The sequence below is a fragment of the Teleopsis dalmanni genome, chromosome X, assembly GCF_002237135.1.
Source record: "Teleopsis dalmanni isolate 2A chromosome X, ASM223713v2, whole genome shotgun sequence".
Taxonomy (NCBI): Eukaryota; Metazoa; Arthropoda; class Insecta; order Diptera; family Diopsidae; genus Teleopsis; species Teleopsis dalmanni.
The window spans coordinates 84,315,184-84,322,510 of NC_051848.1; positions in this window are offsets into that span (position 1 = coordinate 84,315,184).

Consider the following 7,327-nt stretch of genomic DNA (forward strand, 5'->3'; position numbering starts at 1 on the left):
CCCAGAGTTATTACTGGAGGGAAAAGCCTATCATTTGATGTCTTGTAAAGTCTCAATCAGATAATCGAATGGTAAAAAAATGTGAAAATAGAAATTTATTATACATTATATACATTATACATTATATGAGAAATATGTATTGTGTATGATTATCTTAATTGAAAAAATAAACAAATAAAATTCTTTTTCGATTTCACTCTAAAAAGAATGATACGAATATTTTTTAAAATTATGTATTCAAGATATTGTTTTAAAAAATTATTCATATCAGCAGTAAAATCCAAAATCATAAAAATATAAATATATCGAATGTACACACGAAAACCAACTAATCAGTCTGCATCTGAAGAAAATTTTGACGTAGTCCACATAGACAGTAGAATTTTTGGATTTGAATGTAAGCAAATCTATTTGCTCTTTATTTCCACAATTTCAAATTCACAATTTTAAACCCACGTTTTAGTATAGTTTATAATCTGTAGATGTAACAAAAATGGCATTGTCGTAAATGAAGAATGATACATATACATTATTACTAACTTCTTGCATTATGGATCAACTGGCAGCAACTTAGATGGTATGTGTTTTCAACAAGTTGGTGCAACAGTTCAATCTAGAGATGTAAAGAGACGAACTAAGTTTTCTTGAAAAATATACTTTAATTATCATCAATGGGCTAAACTCTGTATTAGTGATGTATTGAACACCAAACATCCATTACTTTGGATCTAATACATCCCTTAGTACCGCTTCATTTTATAAGTAAACAAATGACAGCATTCTTTGCTCTCAGACTTAAAGCTTAAAGTAGTAGGATAGTGACTATAATCACGGCTCTATTCTAAAACCTTTCAGTCCCTATCCATTTTTTCTGATGGCTCAAAGATAGGTAGTGGTGTAGGCAGTGCAGTTTCCTCGAATGAACTTAACAAATCTACATATTACAGGCTTCCTAATCAGTGATTTGTAGGCTGAGTTGTTAGCTGCTTCGGTAGCTTTAGCTTTTCTAAATTGGATAATATAATGTATCAATCAAAACAGTACGTTCCCAGGGGAACATTGGGTCATAAATATAATGTATACATACTATTAAATAAAGATGCTTTAAATTTACATCTAGAATGGTTTTATAGTGCAACACATTTTTAAATAAAATGTCAACGCAATTTAACGTTTTCGTATTTTGAGTTCCCGTTCAGAGGAATATTTTTGGCTACTGCCAGACAGACGAGTTGAGCAAATAATAATTTGGAGTACCTAAAAAATCTTGGTATATCGTTGTCATCATGTAAACATTCATGGAATTCTTTCTGTGTGAAGCAATTTAATATAAAGTGGAAATACTTTATGTTTTGTAAACATCTGTTTTCAAGTGGACTGCGTTCTATTAGGAAGTATTTAGTACTTATTTTGAGTTACCCCGAAAAGATATCAGCCTTGGAGAGGGGTTTGTTGACAGATCACAGCCGATTAAGGAACAGTACCAGATGAATAAATATTCAGTTTAAATCATTCCTGTCCTAGTATGAAGAGAATGATAAAAGTGACTCATAAATGCATTGTTACTACCCAGAAAACACGCGGCGCCTATTACTTATTTTAAGACTTTTTGTAAGAATCTTGGCCAGGGTCTCTATATGTTTGGCGTAAGGATCAGCGGTATAACCGAATCTAACCTTTTATCAATGGACAATACTAAAGTAAAATGAATATTGACTTCTTATGATATGAACAAAATGATTGAGACTTGAACGAAATGCGGTTTCAACTATATGGGGCACAACGCCATATATCTTGTAATACAACCAGTTCATTGACAGGAAATTGAAAAATGTGAATTAGCCACTAATATTATGCGATGTAATATTAAATTAAAAATATTTGAGAAATATTTAGAGAATTGAAATTGGGAGAAAGACAAAAGGTGCAATTTTAATTTAGTCGCGAAGACGAGGCTTTCTGTGCCCCGTCAGGTTAGTTAGAACAGTGTTGCTCAGTAATGAATATTAAAATTTGTACCTATAAGTAAGTATTTGTAGTTTTCTATAGATATGTTAGCATAACCACTCAAAAATTAATATCTTTTAAATTAAAACCTACTGAAATGGAGGTAAAATCAGGAAATTAATAATTGTGATATGATTCTTTGTATAGAATGCCTTTGATCATGAGGATGTGAAATTTGGAATCTAATTCTTGATTTTACTTTGAAATCCAGCTGAAGTCATTAGTTCTCTTTATTGACGAAGTAAGTGCAGATCAGGGAAATTCAAAGAGTCATAATTTTCATACTTAGAAAACACTCGTAAAAACTAAGTATAAATGAGTATAAATATTTTTCTAATTATAACTATTTTCAGTTTTATCTAAGAGTTAGGTGGAATTAAGTGTGTGAAAGAAAAGAATCAGAGTCAATAACTCGAGTATGGCGTTGAGTATTTATTACAATTCTCTGTTCCAGAATTATTTTAAAAAATGCCCAAAGATTACTTTTCGTAGAGCAAATCTAGGGAGAGTTAACTTTCGTCGTCATTGCTTGTTTATTAATATTATCATTGTGAATATTATTATTATGAATAACCACAACCAACACACTTCAAGAGCATATAAACTTCATTCCAGACTATTGCCAGAAATGGAAAATAAAATTCAATAAAGGAAAAACTAAGGCTCTGTTTATTACGCGTAAGTGGAGACAGAATCCGTCGAGAGTGAGAGTGGGTGATATGGTAATTTTTTTTCTTTTGATCACGTTGGACAAAACGATTCACATGACTTAAACATGTTCAACTGAAAAGAATTAGCTGTGTCAAAATTCTTCATCACCTCCAACCGCTATTCAGAAATGAAAATCTCAATGCTAAGAGAAGGAAGCTGATGTACAATCAAATAATTCGTCTGTCACTTCTATATGGATATGTAGTATTTAGCAAAGCTTAAAACACTACTATTCTCCAGCTAGAAATTTCACAAAGCCAGGCTCTAAGAAGACTTGTCAAGCTAACATAGTACATTACGACGAATGACATCCTCAGAGGCCTCAACATTGATCCGATCAAAAAATACATAAAGGATAGAGTCCTGAAACTATTTGCAAAACCTGACAGACTTACCAAGACCGCGGTATCGAATCTCAGAATGGTTACAGGCTCCTCGGGGAGGTATGCAGATCTGAGAAAAATTATTGCTTAGTCTGATGTAGTGATAAACATTAATACAGTTAAGGCATAAAGATTGGTTTTAAAGATAACTCCAGTTAATAAAGAGTAAAAATGCTCAAGTGCACTGGCTCAAATAGCTTCAACATAAATTATTATGAATATTATAACATTATTTATATATTATCTTGTCTTATTTATGTATTTATTTGTTTATTCTGTTGTTTTAATCACTTCACATTATATTATGCACATTATATAGTTCTGTTGAACTGAATTTAATTATTTTGTCTTATTTACACTACAATTAATTATTTTGTCTTAATGAATTATTTTATTTTATTTGCATTATATTATAGTACATTATATAGATCTATTGAACTATATTTATATAAACAGATTGGCGTATTATATAGATTTATCGAATTATATTAATCATATTTATATTTTATTAGATTAAAATAGTTGTTATATGTGGACAAGTTAGACTATCAACATAGAAATGAGTAGGGCTAAGTATAGTTTATGCATATACTTTTATATCTATATTTTCCACAGTGCTATTTCTTCAGTGTTTAGCCACCACTGTGTCCGAATATTGTCATTGCACAATACACTGAGGACATGGCTTTGTATCCATGATTTGGTTACGAGGGCGTGACAGTAATCAAACTGCTGTTTGGTTGAGAAAACTGGAGTTTTAAACACAAAAATAAATATGCACCTTGAATGAATATATATAGTATTTACAAAAAAAACCAAATTAATAATTATACAATATAATAAAAACTTCACCTTATTTTACCTTAATTATAAACTCTAATTTATGCCCAAAATGAAAACTTTCTCTCCCAAAATATGAAAGTTTTACTTTCACTTTATTCATACGTACACATAAATAATGAACTATTTAAATTAATATAGAAAAATATTAATTTTATGAAAAATTTAAAAATAGACAAAAAAATAATGAGAGATTCCTTTAACAGCTGCATTTTTGAACATTTTCACAGACAACTAAACAAAATTAAATGAACGTAGCCCCTAAAGGACTCCATAAACAAGTTCCGAAAATAGCCATACAAAAACATATTTTTCCATTTAAGTAAATACGAAAAAGAAAAACAAACCGAAAACAATTGTTAAATCTCAACATTTAAAATTAACAACACATAAGCTTTTATACTTTAAAAACGATATTCACACCTCAAAACTCCGCAGTTGAAATGTAAAATAAACATAGAACATTCAGGATACGAAGGAAACAAAAGGTTACAACACCAGAGATGAAAATAACATAACAAATAAAATTTAATTGGCAAGTATTGTTCTAATTAGCAGCAAAAGTCTGCAGGGTTCGTGTGAGCGTTGGGCGAGTATGTGTTTGTGTGCAAGGATGTGTGTGTATGTCCTTGCGTCGTGTGTGCAAATGTGCGCCATTATGAATGTATGTGCAGACATAATAAAGGACAAAATTACAAAAATGTTCACGAATACATATATTATATGAAGTCCGCAGGTAATGAAAAACCGGATGAAAAGGATTAAAATGAAAATAAATGACTTTTCACATGGAACGAGAGAAAAGCGGAACATGCAGGAGTAGAATGCACAACAATGACTGAGATATCGGTTTAAATGAGCTAAAATCGGTTTTTGGATATTTTGTGAAAGAGCAAGTTTTTGAATATATATGTGCAAAAAAAAAATATATTACTTTAAGCATATATTTCATATATCTTATCATATAACTTATTAGCTTATAGTTTATATTGTAATATTTATTATTTAAAAGTAAATTTTTAAAATAATTCATATATTCGAATCATTCTTATATATGTGAATGCATATGAATGAATATATATTTGAAAGCACATATAACAGTGCTTTTTTCCGTACTATAACTTTCCAATACGAGTTCAAATATTTATTTGTATTCTTTTCTTGATTATATTATTTTAAAATTAATTTTGATTGCAATGAATTAAACACAATAATAATAATGTTATCTACTGTTTTAATCTTTAAAAGAAAATTTTGAATTCTTTGGGCTATTTAAATCAATTCGCTCTAACCGCCTATTTGAGCGAAAACTCCTTCGTAATTACACCAACGTAAACCTGATGACAAGCACTTCTCCATCTCTTTCCTTTACAACAATGTCAAGATCACTCGCATTGACAAGTACCTTTTGACACGCGCCCGTAGCGAGTGACCTCACCCTTCCATGACCTCCCCCTTTCATGACCTCCCCCTTCCATGACCTCCCTCTTGATGTGTCTAGTCTATTGATGTGTACTCTACCTGAACACTTTGTTCTAGCTTTGCGCTTCAAACCCCCAATACCTGTCCCACTACTTCGATGAGTGGGACCGTAATCTCTTCTACATTTCCCTATATAACCGCGGCTTTCGTGACCACAGTTACAAAATTTACCGTTAACCTCACCCCCCGAGCATCTGCTCTAGCTTTAGCTTAGATGAATCTAGCTCGCCAGGTACTAAGTCTATCTTTTCTCTCTCTGCTGATTACTGGAATGAATATATCACAAATTTATTGAAATCTTCTCCATTCATTCCTAAAAGGTGGTTTAGTGGGTTCAAGTCTCTAAACTTTCGATGCTTCCACCTACTGCAAAAAAAAAAAGGAAAAAAAAAACGTTTTAGATCAGCTTCACACTTAAATCTTAAGATTATACTTCAGTGCACATTTATATGCAATAAATGCTACAATCAAATTGTGTACTTAGAATAGGAACTCAATATGTTAAGCAATAATTATTTTACAAACGGAAGAGTACCATATACGAAGGAGAAAAAAAACTTTTGTTTGAAGACAAAATTCTAGTATATATATAAAACAATCGTCAAATCCATATAGACCTACGATCCTCAACTTTGGCACTGCATAGCTAAAACAAATACAGACATAATACAACTTTTCACACAAAAAAAATATATATGATCTAGTTACTAAACTATGTAAACTATTTACTATGTTAAATACTATAATCAATCTTCTATATGTCAAAAAAAACTCTTTCCCTCTTCATTGGAATAAAATACTCAGGGACTGTAGTTTAATCGTGCATTGGATATTATTTTTGTGACATCTAGGTCAGACTTCTCTTACAGTATATTGTAGCCCTTAAGTGTGGATGCAGTATTTACCTACAAGTCATTTAGGAAACACTTCTTGATTTTTTCTCACACAACTTTATGTGGATAGATTATATCATTAGTACTTGTACTGATAATACATAAGAGAAAAGAAATAGTTTTTTTTATGTCAATATTCCTATTGAATGCATCTATAATATCTATAATAACTTTCTATAATAACTATGAGCTATAAATAAATCAGAAAGGATTTATATAACTGTCCATCCGCGTCCTATATCATTTTCTCTAATTTCTCACAACATAGGGGTGTTTCCGTAAGTCCGTAAAGATACCAGATTACCACCGCTAGAAGAAGTAAATGAGTATACACATTACTTTAGATTTGTTTCTCATTACCGAATTCAAATGATCTGAGAGATCAAGTTCAGTTTCTTAAAATTTGGTTCTTACCACTTTCAAGACTTTGAAAAATTAAGTACTTAGTGATCGAATTACTTGCAAGGTTATATATGCATACACTACTAAAAAAAATAAATGAGGTTTTGATTTCTAAACATATTGAAGATACTTTTAATTTAGTTATGCAGCATGAAAGTAAAGTTATAGAAACTAAAATGATAAAGTGAGGCATCTCGAACTGAGTTGTAAAAATGTAATGTAGGGTCCTCAATGTGATGTCATGACAAAGACAGATTTATTGAGAATTTGGAACTTTATGTCTTCAAAATAATCTGTGAAGCTTTCCGAAATACTGTTAGTGTTAAATTGAATAATAATAAACTTAATAGATCAGATTTGTTCCTTATTCTGTCAACTCTGATATCTCTTGATTCTTGATTCTTCTTCTTGAGTTAGTGCTATTACGCACTTTTACTCTATAATGGCTGGGGCGCTTATCTCTACCCCACACTAGGCTTTAACTAGGCTTAGAAATCATATCATTTATTTGTCTTTTAGTTGATGACAGACCTTAAATCAGCATATGATCCTTGAATGTCCAGAAATGGACTTGAGGATTGAGAGTATTTTCGACTATTAGAAGCACTA